A 15,582-nucleotide genomic window follows, 5' to 3' on the forward strand; every position below is an offset into this window, starting at 1 on the left:
GCTCCGGACACACAGGCTCAGCAGCCATGGCTCACGGGCCTAGCCCCTCCGCAGCACATGGGATCTTCCCGGACTGGGGCACGAACCCATGTCCCCTGCATCGGCAGGCGGACTCTCAACCACTGTGCCACCAGGGAAGCCCCAAAACTTTTTTTATACATATTTTATAAATTGTATAATTGCATAATCCTAGTGTGAACTGTGACGTAGAATTATATAATTTATGAGCTGAAACTACTCTTACTGATGACCTGATCCAAAAGTCTCACTTATGTATGAAATTTTAAAAGGAAGGAGAGGTGATAAATGAACTCAAAGTCACACAAACACGTGGCCTAACCAGAGCTTAAAACCCAAATCTTTCAACTCTTTGTCCCCTAGGCTTTCCAATTCACCAGAGCGCCTCCCACATTTTTGTTTTGTTTTGCTTTTGAAAATCTTCACACATTGCAGAAAAATAAGATATAGTAATACATTTTGTGCTTGTATTCTATGTACTTACATATCTAAATATTAAAAGTTACCAACAATGTTTATTTTATTTCCTTTCTAAATTTATTCATATTCATCTGCTGATTTTGAAGTCTTGACAACACATGCATAACCTACCTAAGCTGAAACATGACAAAGTAATGATTTTTGTGAGTGTACATTTCTCCTTCAAAAGTGATACTATTATTGGGACTTCCCTGGTGGTCCAGTGGTAAAGAATCCGCCTACCAGTGCAGGGGACGTGGGTTCGATCCCTGGTTGGGGAACTAGGATCCCACATGCTGCGGGGCAGCTAGGCCCGCATGCCACAACTGCTGAGCTTGCATGCCACAACAGGAGAGCCTGCGTACCACAAACTACAGAGCCCGTGCACTCTGGAGCCTGCGTGCCACAACCAGAGAGAGAAAAACCACATGCCACAACTAGAGAGTAACCTGCACATCGCAACGAAGAGCCCAGGAGCCACAACAAAAGATCCCATGTGCCGCATCAAAGATCACAGGTGCTGCAGCTAAGACCCAACACAGCCCCCCCTCAAAAAAGTGATACTGTTATTATCATGCCTAAAGAAAAGCACATCTTTACCGGCCAATATTCACAAGAGGTGGTAATTTTGTAGCATTCTACAAATCTCTGAATAATGACTATTGACAAAAGGATAAAAATTCAATTTATTTAGATTAGAGAAAAGAAAACTGTAGAGAACTTAGACTTCTTTGTATTAATTTAGAAAATCCCTGAGCTCTCTAAACTACTACATAAGCTCTTAAACAAGAAATCACAAATAATGAAAAATTTCCTTTTATGAAAATAATAAGGTGAAACAGATTCTTCCCAACTATTTTTCAGTCAAGAAACTGCTAGCGGGGCTTCCCTGGTGGCGCAGTGGTTGAAAATCTGCCTGCCAATGCAGGGGACGTGGGTTCAAGCCCTGGTCTGGGAAGATCCCACATGCCGCGGAGCAGCTAAGCCCGTGAGCCACAACTACTGAGCCTGCGCGTCTGGAGCCTGTGTTCCGCAACAAGAGAGGCCGCGGTAGTGAAGAGCCCTACACACTGTGATGAAGAGTGGTCCCTGCTCGCCGCAACTAGAGAAAGCCCTCGCACAGAAACTAAGACCCAACACAGCCAAAAATAAATATAAAAATAAAGATTACTATTAAAAAAAAAAAAGAAACTGCTAGCTTGAGCCTTAATAATGTGCTTTTTAAGTGTCCAAGTAATGAAGATTTATTTTTAGCAGAGAATCCTTATAAATCATATGGTACAGAATATAATCAGAGTATTGTAATGTAGTTATCATGCAATAAGTATTTATAAAATGAATGAAATACAGATAGACATTTAAGTTTTGACTTTCTTAAACAGAATTAATAAAAGTATCCACTTTATATATCATTCTTATATAATGTATACATAACCACGTTTTTATAATTTCTCAATTGTTAAAGCTGAATTTAGTCAACAATATTTCAGTTCTCTGTTTTGGATTAAGTAAATTTAATGTATTACATAAGGGAGATGTCCAGTTTCATTTCTGATATGTAACGAGCTTGGAAGTCATCACTCCTATCCTTACAAATAAAGCTGAACAAACTGAAAATCAGTTTGTTGGACCAATCAGATAATTGAGATTGGAGAGCAAACCACCACCTCAAAATCTGGAGAGATAGGTTAATCCAGATTATCAAGGCTGAGATCTGTTTCCCTGGAGTTGAGGACCCGGGAGCCATAAATTGGTTAAATGGCAATGCATCGCTGGAGGCTGGATGTAGACTAGCTGGAGATTAAGAAACTCTTGCGGCGGGGGGGGGGGGGCACAGTTTTGGGGAATCCCCACCCTTTCCTGGATTTTGCCTCCAGGAATCCCACCAGGTTCTCATAGTAAAGATCCAAGAAAGATGCTCTCCTGATTCTAGCAGGGGGGAGGGAATGAGTCATCTTTGTGAAATAGACCCAGAGACTCTCTGTAGCAAAGGCCTACTCTCCAGGGAAAAAGACCTGATCTGAGTTTCTTCCCATGTGGGGTAAGGATATTTCTCATGCTCCAGCCTCCCTCCCTTTCTTATTTCACTTAAGAGGAGAGGGGAAAAAAGAGCTATAACACCAGATAAACACTTGTGAAACTCACAGCCCCAAGACACAGGCCTGCTGAAAGACTGATATTTAATCATAAAAAGGTAGAATGCCTTTCTCCTACACCATACCATCACACCAATAGGGTTTCAGTAAAACACAGTTGATTAGAGTTGAAAGAGCTGGAAGATGCAGACTCTCTTTGAGGAGACGTATTCAGGGAAGTCCAAAGATAAGAGGAGAGACAAAAACAAGGGCACGGGGGGAATCTGAAGCTTCTGACAATAAACATTAGATACTGCACAACTCCTAGCACAGTAACATAAATCCTCACATTAAAGTCCTCTTCAGCTCCTATTACTCAATACATGTTCAGCTTTCAACAAAAAATTACATGGCATGATAGACAGCAAGGAAAAAAAACAGTGTTAAGAGTAAAAGCAAGCATCAGAACCTGACTGAGACATGGAATGGATGTTGGAATCATCACACAGAGAATTTAAAATAATTACAATGAACATGTTAAGGGTGCTAATGGAAAAAGTAGACAATTTGCAAGAACAGATGAACAATGTAAGCAAAGAGATGAAGACTCTAAGAAAAAAATCAAAATGAAATGCTAGAAATCAAAAGCACTATAATAGAAATGAAGAATATATTTGATGGGCTCATCAACAGACTGCACACAGCCAAGGGAAAAAAAATCAGTGAGCTTGAAAACAGGTAAGCAGAAAGTACCAAAACTGAAATACGAAACATTAAAAGAATGAAAAATGACAGGATATCCAAGAACTATGGGACGATTTCAAAAAGTATAACATATAGAGGAAGCAGAGTAGAAGAAAGATCTGAAGTACTAACGTCTGAGAATTTTTCAAAATTAAAGACAGAAAACAAGCCACATATCCAGGAAGGTCAGGAAATACCAAACTAGACAAACACCAGAAAAAAAAAATAAAACAAAAAACATACACCTAGACATATCATATTCAAATTGCAGAAAACTAAAGACAAAGAAAAAATCTTGAAAGAGGCAAGAGCAGGTAAGATATCTTACCTAGAGAGGAACAAGTAAAGAATTACAGTGGACTTCTCATCAGAAACCATGCAAACAAAAAGAAAGTGGAGTGAAATATTTAAAGTGTTGAAGAAAAAGCCCAAAAACCTAAAAGTCTATATCTAGTGAAATTATCCTTCAAAATCAGAGAAGTAATGCTTTTCTCAGAAAACCATAAAAAAGATATAATAGACAACAAAACGTAATAATCCTAAGTGTGTATGCAACTAATAACAGGGTCAAAATACAAGAAGCAAAACTGATACACCTGAAAGGTGTAACAGACAAATCCACTATTAGAGTTGGAGATTCAATACCCTTATTTGAGTAATTGACAGATCAAGCAGGCAGAAAATCAGTAAAGATACAGTGGGCCTGAATAGCACTATCAATCACCTTGATTTAAATGACATTTATAGAATCCTTCATCCAACAACAGCATGAGACACACTCTTCTCAAGCTCACAAGTAATATTCACAAAGATAGACCATCCACTGGGCTATAAAACATAGCCTAACACATTTAAAAGAACAGAAATCATACAAAGTATGTTCTTAAACCATAATGGAAATAAACTGGAAACCAGTAACAGAAATGTTACAGCTGGAAAATTCCAAAGTATTTGGAGGTTAAACAACATATTTCTAATTACTTCCAAACAACATACTTCTAAACACATAGGTCAAATAAAAAATCTCAAGAGAAATTTTAAAACTCTGAAGTAAATGAAAAGGAAAATACAACTTATTAAAATTTGTGGGACGGATGAAAAGCAGTACTTAGAGGGAAATTTATAGCTTTGAATGCATATATTTGAAAAGAAGAAATATCTAAAATCAATAACCTAAGCTTCCATTTGAGGAGACAGAAGACTAACTTAAGCTTAAAACAACCAGAAGAAAGAAACAGTAAATATTAGAGCAAAAAACAATAAAATTGGAAACAAAATAGCAATAGAGAAAATCAATTAAACCAAAAGCTGTTTCGTGAAAAGATGAATAAAAATTATTACATTAGACAATGTATATGGAAGTACCTTGTAAACTGTAAATATTTTATGTAATACTGAATTTATTCATTAATTTAAAATATGTTCAAATAAGAAAATTAAACATTTGGGGGAAGACTGAACATAGTACAGATGGTAAAAACACTGTCAGCAATCCACAGTCTTTTGCATAATTTATGGATGAGATATATCACAAGGATTTTATGATTAGATTCTAGATACCTGCCTGCACTTCCATCCTGAATCACCTATAAGATTAGCAAAGAAAACTATTTGCATTACAAAATGGTGTTGTAAGTTGTCAGGCTGAAATAATCAAACATCAACATTAATAAAATTTAACTCACCTTTATTTTACAACCCTTTGGATTAAATTTTGCAGAATAAGGTCTAGAGAGCTGTGCTATCTTCTTCCTGTTACCCTGGGATGTTGAGTTGTACATTGTTTGAAAACAGATTTCCTTGTCAGATGGATAAGCTTCTGCCAATAATTTTGCACTGAAGATTTCTTTTTCTTCCTCATATTGTCCCTGAAACCTTATGAATGGACCAAATACCAAATCCACTGACAGATCTAGTATGTATGCCTTTCATTTCCAATTGCCTATCTAAGAATGTGTTGACTAGAACTGTGTGTATACATACATATATTATGTATATACACACACAATTCATATATATATACATATATATACATATACATATGTGTGTATATATGTGTATGAATGAAAGTGTATATGCGTATGTATATGTGTACATACACACACACACACACACACACACACACGCACACCCCTCTCCTGTTGGTTCTGTTCCTCTGGAGAAGCTTGACTGACACAAAATTTTCTATTTGTTCATTTCTGCCTTAAGCTTCCCAGTGACACTGATGCAATGCTTAGGTCTTTGACATTTAGGACCAAGAAGATGGCTCATGTTACTGGAATAATGATGTTCAATAACTTTTTATTTTCATCTGATCTAAGCAGCAGTGGGAAAATACGTTTTCACATGATAAAAGTCCCAAACAACAAATTCTGTTCTTAATTCCATCTTTACTACCAATTAAGAAATTTTTAAGGAAGCCTTTTTATAAGGGATTCAAGATATATACTACACATTAGTACGTATTTGCAGTCTAGCTAAGAATAATAAAAACTTTCACCAAAACCTTGCAATGTTATATGATCTAAATCAACAAATTTTTACAGTATGTGTTAAGTCGTTATGCTACATAGCTACAAATATTAAACAATTATTTTCAAATAAAAATTACATAATAATAAAGAGAAACATTTATTATCATAAGATATACACTATGCTATGTGTTTTACATGGATTATCTCATTCAACATCAAAACAAGAGGAAAGAAACAAACAAAAAACTATAAGCTATGACCTCTTAATATGACCTTTAACAGAGAAGAAAAAAGTTTAGTGATATGAAGTAATTTGCCTGAGGTCAAAAAAGCTGGGAGCTCATGATTCTAAAGCCTGGGTTCTTAACTGCTATTTAACCAAGAAATGATTTTGAATGAATAGAATTCCTTCCACCTTTCCAAACCAGTGACTGACTATGTGCTGACTTTGTTGTAGTTACTGAAGAACAGAGGCCAGTGGTACGCAATTCTTTTGAACAATTTCTAGGATAGGAATGTGACTAGCAGATAATCAGATTAGTATAAGTATCTGAAAATAGCATTTAATATAGTCTTTGAAGCAGAAAATGCCAGGAAAAGGTAATAGCAACTATCTTTCAACAGTTTAACTCATATCTGTTTAATTTACAGCAAACATCAAAATTAACAAGAAACTGATACGTGGCAAAAAACTGATTTTGATAGCAATATGTGTTCATTGGAACCTCATAGCTACCACTATAGAGCGAGATCTGCTATTAGGCAAGCTTCTTTTGGAGTATACTATTTAGACATGGATCTATATCCTTACTTTGCCATATCCTTGGGAAAGTTCTCTTGGGAAAGCTCCCTGTACCTCAGTTTCTTCATGAGTTGAATGAGGATAACAAGACCTACCTTGCAAGACTGTTGTAAAGACTAGAGAGAATCTATGTAGTGAATGGTGAAAACACAGTAGGTGCTAAATAAATTATGGCTGCTGTTATTATTGCTATCATTATTACTGTTATCACAAATAAATGTAAAGGGTTGCCTGTATTATAAAGAGCAGATCTTGGAGAATCACTTCAGAGAGCCACTAAGTGAGGGTGAAGACCACAGTTGGCTGCTTTGGGCATGGAATAGAGGTGACATGCTGTCAGATGGAAAAGTGAATGTGTGAGTCAGAAAGGTCAGAGAAGAACTGTAACAGGGAGCTTCTTTTAGAGATTTTAGGCATGAAGTTGATTAGTGGAGAAAGGATACTGAAATTCACACAGACAGACCAAGTCATAGTCCATTGGTCCCAAGAGTCACATTTAGGTTTCAGTCAGAGATGTGTGGTGGGTGCTAAATTATTCTAGAACCTCACCCAGCTATGGATATTCTCTTACTAACCAAGCATTAAGGGCTGGATCTGCTGCCTTTTCTAAAGGAACCCATGACAAGGTCAGGGGATATTTTTACATGAATCCCACTTCTGATTCAAGCAAACTTTGAAAAAGGCAATAGTGAGCTCCTGTGAAAAGTCATGTTTTTAAGTTCTTGTAAATCAGACGCTACATCCCAGGAGGGTGGAGAGAAGCGGAGGTAACCACAGTCCATGCCTCCGCCCCTCTGAATAAAGCCCAAAGGAATTACCCACAGGACCAGAAAAAGTTATACAGTGCAGAATTACAAGAACATACTCATGGTTCTCAGTGGGATTTATTACTTTCAATTTACCAAAGCTCTTGTGATGAAACAAACATCCCCCCTCACTTTGATTGATATTAATTTGTCGCACAATATAGCACCACAGCCAGTTTCTCTTTGTAGGGTATTTCCCAAAACTATGAACAAATCAGAATGATTCTGAAAAGATACTTACTTTCCATTCCTTTGTTTTACACAGAGATTCCAAAGACAGCTTGATGACCTTTTTTATTTACAAAACGTAGTAACTCCCCCACTTACCTCTCAATCTATACCTTCTCTTTCCTGGTATAGTCCAATAACTCCCAGAATCCAACTCTACATTCTTTACAGTTTTTAAAAATTATTTTAAATTCTACAAGTCATACACGAATGTACTTAGACTGTACTTTAGATAAGGCTAAAATCTCCTTTTAGATACTCACCCCCGCCCCCAATTCCAACCCCCATCTGCATCAGAGGTAGCCATTATTAACAGTGTATATGTAACCTTTCAAAACCTTTACTCATCAATAGAAAATACTTGCTATTTTCTGTTCTGTTTTTTACCAACTGCCATTATAAGGTATGTACAATCTTGCAACTTGCTTTTATTAAGTTGTAAGAAATTCTAGGGTACACATATTCATTTATGGAGGCTAAAAGATTAGTGGAAACAATGGTGGACACACGGCAGGTTCTAAGAACCTGTGCACAACCATGAAATTTTGGGTATGTTACTAACTTCACTATCCTCCCTCTCCCTCTCTTACAGGTTTTGTGTACAAACTAAATGAAGTAATATGTGTGTGTGCTTTAAAAGCTGTGCAGTTTTATATATAAATAAAATGCGATTTCTTAAATATTATCTGGAAAATAAAATCAGGTAGTGCTACTATTCTAAAACTATATACTATAGGTATTTAACTCAAAATTTTAACCAAGAAGTGCCACAATATTGAAACATTTAGCTAGTGGCATAGCATTCCTAGCTTTGAATGCTTCATTGGAAGCATTACATCAAAGGTTTAATCATGAGAAAATAAATTTGCATGTAAGCTCAAGTTATTAAACCGTTTACAAATTTGATTCAATTTTTAATTCTGTGAGCTTCTGTGCTTGATTCCTAGAGTAAATGAACAGCAGCCCTAATGTATTAAAACAGTTAGAATAACTAAATCCGAAAACAGATTTGCAAAACTATGACATTTAAAAATATTTTAAAATTTATCCCAAATCTACTATTTTAGTAAAAACAACTGTGTAAATTATTTCAGTTTAAGTTACAACTCTTTTTAGCAAAATGCTCTTTATAAGATATAAGCCTGGAAGGTCTGCATTTTAAGTAAATTCAGACATTAAGATTCTTGGGGGAAATAGTTAAAAAACAATGCACTACAAAGTCCCCCTTATTTCTAGTTTTCTTCAATAACAAACAATATCACCTTCACCTAAACTGAGAACTGCCATGTATTTGTTCTGTTTGCTTTTCATTATGAATTACTCATTTTTAGTGGGGAGGAGGGAGCTGGGGGTTCAGAGAAGGTTTTGGGGGAGTGACATGTTTTTCAACCTTTCCAATTTCCTTTATTTGAAACACATTACTTCACACTATTTCTTCAGCATCTCCAAGTTCAAAGGGCTACCTAATTTTCACTGCTTAATATGAAAACAAAAAAGAACCATGGGCTCAACAACGTTAATCATTAGAGAAGTGCAAATCAAAACTACAATGAGATATCATCTCACACCGGTCAGAATGGCCATCATCAAAAAATCTAGAAACAATAAATGCTGGAGAGGGTGTGGAGAAAAGGGAACACTCTTGCACTGTTGGTGGAAATGTAAATTGATACAGCCACTATGGAGAACAGTATGGAGGTTCCTTAAAAAACTAAAAACAGAACTACCATACGACCCAGAAATCTCACTACTGGGCATATACCCTGAGAAAACCAGAATTCAAAAATAGTCATGTACCAAAATGTTCATTGCAGCTCTATTTACAATAGCCAGGACAACGGAAGCAACCTAAGTGTCCATCAACAGATCAATGGATAAAGAAGATGTGGCACATATATACAATGGAATATTACTCAGCTATAAAAAGAAACGAAATTGAGTTATTTGTAGTGAGGTGGATGGACCTAGTGTGTGTCATACAGAGTGAAGTAAGTCAGAAAGAGAAAAAGAAATACTGTATGCTAACACATATATGGAGTCTAAGAAAAAAAGAAAATGGTCATGAAGAACCTAGGGGTAAGACGGGAATAAAGACACAGACCTACTAGAGAAGGGACTTGAGGATATGGGGAGGGGGAAGGGTAAGCTGGGACGAAGTGAGAGAGTGGCATGGACATATATACACTACCAAATGTAAAACAGATAGCTAGTGGGAAGCAGCCGCATACCACAGGGAGATCAGCTTGGTGCTTTGTGACCACCTAGAGGGGTGGGATAGGGAGGGTGGGAGGGAGGGAGATGCAAGAGGGGAGAGATATGGGAACATATGTATATGTATAACTGATTCACTTTGTTATAAAGCAGAAACTAACATACCATTGTAAAGCAATTATACTCTGATAAAGATGTTAAAATAAATAAATAAATAAATAAATAATAAATAAAAGAATCACAAAGGGCTCCCAGAGGGACCTGGTTTGATTTGGAAAATGACTAAATTGGCAAACACACCTCTCAATGGGAGGTGTCACTATTGTCTCCAGCAGCCCTAGAAACAAAGTCTCAAACACACAGAGTCATAAAAAAAAAAAAAAAGAACGGGAAAGTACTGACGTATATACATATATGTAAAAAATATTACATAAAGCCATAACATTTTGGGGGGTGTCAATGTGATCATAGCAAGATAACTCAGAGCTGAGTTAAGATCCTGAAACACAACTAAGTCAGAGTGATTTCCAAGTACCTTCATGTCTGAGAAGGAAGGCGGGGCAGATGGAACATGTATCTAATGTCTACCTTTTAGATGCCAAGAGTGAAGGTGAACTGTAAGAATTATTTGAGGTCAGTTTAATCCAACTCTAAATTATAAATCTAAGTGAACATACACATTTAATGAATTAGTGGAATAAAGTAGATTATAAAACTCTAATTGTATAAATCAGAACAATGAGTCATATGACAGTTTTAGGACCCATTTTAATGTTTTATAGTTTGTGCCAATTTCTCTAAATAGAGAAATTCTGACCACTGGTACTTCAAATTTTCACTCATAGGAAAAAGTAAGCAATAACACAATGACAGATGCTCAGACTAGGTACACAAAAATGAGAGAAATGAAAATTATAACTATCCATTCTACAAATTAGGTGAACAGCAGAAAAAGCACATGGAATCTCAGAAGACCACAGGCTCCCAGCCCTAGCTTCAATATACTAAAACATTTTGGATCACAGTTTCTTCAAATATAAAATGAGGAGGTTGGACTATATCTTCAATGTTCTCTATAGCCTATGATATTTCATGGGAAAAATTTCATAATGGTAGTGGGTTTATAAAACCTATGATTTGAATGCCAAACCTGGGAAATTTTAATGGCTTGTGGAATATTTATTGCTGTCAACTAATTTTTTTTTTCAAAAACCATTTTTTTGGGGTCTGGCTACAGAAATAATTACACGTTATCTGTAGGCAATGTGGAAAATAGAGACAAACCCAACTAAGAAAAAGAATGACCTATAATCACTACCCAAAGATAACCTGATCTGTTAACATACCTGTTTCCATATCCATTGTTATATCAATTACTGTAATGTACTGAATCCAGTGGTTTTCAAATTTTTTTATGCGCAGAATCATTTTTTTCTAAAGAAAATCTCACATGTAACATTAATATGTACAAGAAATAAAAGTGAAAATACTCTGAAATGGTGATGAAGGGCCAGAGTTTTTCTGAGGTGATTGTCAACACACTTCTATGGAACCCTGTACTCAAACAAGTACTGCTTTAAAACCATTGACTTAATTTCCTAATGCTGGACATTTACACTATTTCTGTGGTTTTGTTTGTGTGTTTGTTTTTGCTTTTATAAATAACATTCAGATCTTTGTGTACAGTCATGGTTATTTCCTTAGGATAATTCCTGGAGGCTAAATTTCTGGATCAAATGGTTTTAAGGTATTTATTGTCATACCAGCTTATCCTAAGGATCACCCATTGTATAGTATAATCGTAGGGATAATAAATTTTAGCATTGGAGGAGGTTAAGGTTTTATGTATTTGATACTATTCCTAACAAGGATAACAGGCCGCGAACAGCAGTAGGATGGTTGGTATTATGCTGGCTAAGGTAAAGTGTGAGTTTAGGATTATTAGGGTTGCCATGATGAACAGTGATAATATTATGCCTTCTAGACATAATAGTGAGGACATTAAGTGGGATCGATATATTAGCAGCCCTACAAGGGATATTGTGAAAGCCATAATAATATTTATGTACACTAAAGACACTTGGTAGTTATGAGTTTAGTCATAATCTAATGAGTCGAAATCATTTGTTTTATTTTAAACTAAATACCATATTCAATTCATTCTAGCCCCTTTTGAGTTCATTCATAGGCTGGGCTAATTGCCAATAATGAGATTAGAAGTAGAGCTATGGTAAGTATTGTTTTTAGATTATTTGTTTGAGTTGCCCAGGGGAGGGGCAGTAGGAGGGCAATTTCTCGGTCAAAGAGGGGGAATGTGGGCTTCCCTGGTGGCGCAGTGGTTGAGAGTCCGCCTGCCGATGCAGGGGACACGGGTTTGTGCCCCGGTCTGGGAGGATCCCACATGCCGTGGAGCGGCTGGGCCCGTGAGCCATGGCCGCTGAGCCTGCGCTCCGCAAAGGGAGAGGCCACAACAGTGAGAGGCCCGTGTACCGCAAAAAAAAAAAAAAGAGGGGTAATGTGATTGCTACTAGGAAAAATTTTATAGAAAAGGGCAGGTGGGCATATCCTGTGGGGTCAAATCCACATTCATAGGGACTTATTTTTTCTGTTTTAAGTGTTTTGGTTGAGGGAATCAGAAGGCAATGAGTACGAGCAACGAGGCCAGTGCTGTATTTGTTAGTAGGGTTATTATTAAGTTTCTTATTCTTTTTCGGAGTGTACCAAAACTAACTGATTGGAATTCAGTTGTACTAATTAATACTAAAAGAATTATGAGCCTCATCAATAGATGGATACGTAAAGGAATAGTCACACAACATCTACAAAATGTCAGTATCAAGCAGCGGCTTCAAAGCCGAAGTGGTGGTTGGATGTGAAGTGGAATTTTAATTGGCGCAGAAAACAGACAATAAGGAAGGTGGACCCAATGATTACGTGCAGTCCATGGAACCCTGTGGCCATGAAGAAAGTTGATCCATATACTCCATCTGAGATTGTAAGTGGAGCTTCATAATACTCTGAGGCTTGTAGGAGTGTAAAATATACGCCCAGGGCAATTGTAATAAAGAGGGCTTGGAGTATGTGCTTGTGATTTCCTTCCGTAAGGCTGTGGCGGACTCAAGTAATAGACATGCCAGAGGCTAGTAGCACGGAAGTGTTGAGAAGCAGTACCTCTAGGGGGTTTAGAGGGCAAATGCCTGTTGGTGGCCAGCACTCGCCTAATTCAGGAGTAGGGGTGAGGCTTGAGTAATAGAAGGCTCAAAAGAAGCTGGTAAAAAAGAAGACTTCTGAGACGATAAATAAGATTATCCCATATCAAAGCCCTTTTTGGACAATTGGTGTATGGTGGCCTTGGAAAGTGCTCTCTCGAATAACATCTCGCCACCACTGATATGTTGTTAGAGTATTAGTTAGTAGGCCTAATATTAGTAGTATTATTGAGTTGAAGTGGAATCACATGATTAGGCCCAATGTTATTAGGAGGGCTGAAAGGGCTCCTGTAAGGGGTCAAGGACTGGGCTTTACTATGTGGCATGTGTGGGTTTGGTGGGTCATTATTATTGTCACGCAGATAAAGGCTTACTAGGAGGGTAAACACATAGGCTTGAATTATAGCAACGGCAAATTCGAGGATAGTTAAGTAGGGTAAGAATGATGAATGTAATAAAAGCTGTGGTAGTGCTGATGCTGTACTAAAGTTGTCCCTCCAATTAGATGTATTAATAAATGTCCTGCTGTAATATTGGCTGTTAATCACACGACTAGTGCTACTGGTTGGATAAACAGGCTAATAGTTTCGATAATCACTAGTATGGGGATGAGGTGGGGAGGGTGTGCCTTGAGGCAAGAAGTGAGCTAGAGATATTTTTGTTCTGTTATGAAAACCTGTAATCATGGTGCCCGCTCATAGGGGAACTGCTACTCCTACATTTACTCAGAGTTGCGTGGTGGGTGTAAACGAGTGGGGAAGTAGTCCTAGAAGGTTGGTTGACCCAACAAATAAAATGAGTGATATTAGAATGAATGATCAAGCCTGTCCCTTGTAATTATGGGTGCTTATTATTTGTTTTGATGTAAGTTGGACTAGTCATTGTTGAAGGGAAATTATGTGATTATTAGTCATTTTGATGTTGGAAATAAAATACTTTTAAACATAATAATTAAAATAACTACAGGGAGGCCTATTATTGTTGGGGTTATGAAAGAGGCAAATAGATTTTCATTCATTTTGTTTCTCAAGGGGTAGACTGTTTTTACACTTTGGTGCGTGTTGATTCTGGGTTGGGGTAATAAGTGTACTTTGTGACTTTTAGTTGAAATATAATAAACAGTGTTAGAAACATAGATGAGATGGTAAGGAATCATGTTGGTGTATCTAATTGTGGCATGCCATTAAGGAGAGTCTCAGCTCTCAGTCTTTAACTTAAAAAGTTAACGCTACCTAGCTTCTTAATGAGTTTAGAATATTGATGCGGATCATTTTTCAAAGTATTTTAAGGGTACTAATTCAAGGACAATTGGCATGAAGCTAAGGTTTGATACACAAATCTCTGAACACTGTCCGTAATACAAACCTGGTCGTATTGATATTAGGGTTGTTTGATTTAGGCGCCCTGGGATTGCGTCTGTTTTCAGGCCTAGGGAAGGTACGGCTCATGAGTGTAATACATCTTCAGAGGAGATCAGTATTCGGATTGCTATTTCTATGGGCAACACTACTGGGTTATCTACTTCTAGCAGTTGTAACTCCCCTGGTTTTAAATCTGATGCTGGGATTATATAGGAGTCAAAATTTAAGTCTCTGTAGTCAGTGTACTCATAACTTCAGTATCATTCGTGGCCTATAGTTTTTACAGTAAGGGACGGGTTGTTGATCTCATCTATCATGTACAGGATTCGCAACGATGGCAGGGCAATTAAAATCAAGATAATGGCCGGTAAGATGGTTCAGATGGTTTCTACTTCTTGTGCGTCTATTGTGCTGGTACATGTTAGCTTAGCTGTTAGCACTAGTGAGATGATACAAAGAACCAGAGAGCTAATTAAGAAGACAATTATTAGTGTATGGTTGTGAAAGTGTAGTAATTCTTCCATGATGGGTGATGTTGTGTCTTGAAACCCTAGTTGGAAAGGATATGCCATAGAGATATACAGAATTTCCACCTGTGACTTAACTTTGACAAAGTTACATAAAATTTTACTAATATCTCATTTATGGAGAAAGACATAGTGGTTATGATGTTGGCTTGAAACCGATAAAAGAGGGTTTGACTCCTTCCTTTCTTGACTATTTTAGACTGACGTTAAGTTGGCTCCTCAAATGTATGATATGGTGGAGGACATCCATTTAACCACTCTAAGTTTGTAGTAGTAAGTTCTACTGCTAGAACTTCTCGTTTGGATACGAATTCCTCTCAGATAATGAAAATTATCACCATGACAGCTGTTAATAAGATGAGTGAGCCTATTGATGAGATAGTGTTTCATGTTGTATAGGCATCTGGGTAGTCAGAGTATCATCGAGGTATGCCAGATAGACCTAAAAAATGTTGTGGGAAGAAAGTTATGTTGACACTCACAAATATGATTACAAAGTGAATTTCTGCTCATGTTGAGTTGAATGTATATCCTAAGAATAGTGGGAATCAGTGCACAAACCCTCCTATAGCGAAAACAGCCCCCATTGAAAGTACATAGTGAAAATATGCGACTACATAGTAAGTATCATGAAAGACAATATCTAATGATGAGTTAGCTAGGACAAT

At 37.0% G+C, this 15,582-nt stretch overlaps 1 protein-coding gene and 1 pseudogene across 6 annotated transcripts in view; both read right to left on the reverse strand.

The window, feature by feature from the left end:
• XRCC4 (X-ray repair cross complementing 4) overlaps positions 1-15,582 on the reverse strand; it is a 256,211-nt gene that overhangs the window by 52,041 nt on the left and 188,588 nt on the right. The window lies entirely within an intron of this gene.
• On the reverse strand, positions 12,587-14,044 carry LOC116751526 (annotated as a pseudogene). The gene has a single exon (XR_004349292.1). The product of XR_004349292.1 is annotated as an ATP synthase subunit a-like (transcript).

The sequence above is a fragment of the Phocoena sinus genome, chromosome 3, assembly GCF_008692025.1.
Source record: "Phocoena sinus isolate mPhoSin1 chromosome 3, mPhoSin1.pri, whole genome shotgun sequence".
Taxonomy (NCBI): Eukaryota; Metazoa; Chordata; class Mammalia; order Artiodactyla; family Phocoenidae; genus Phocoena; species Phocoena sinus.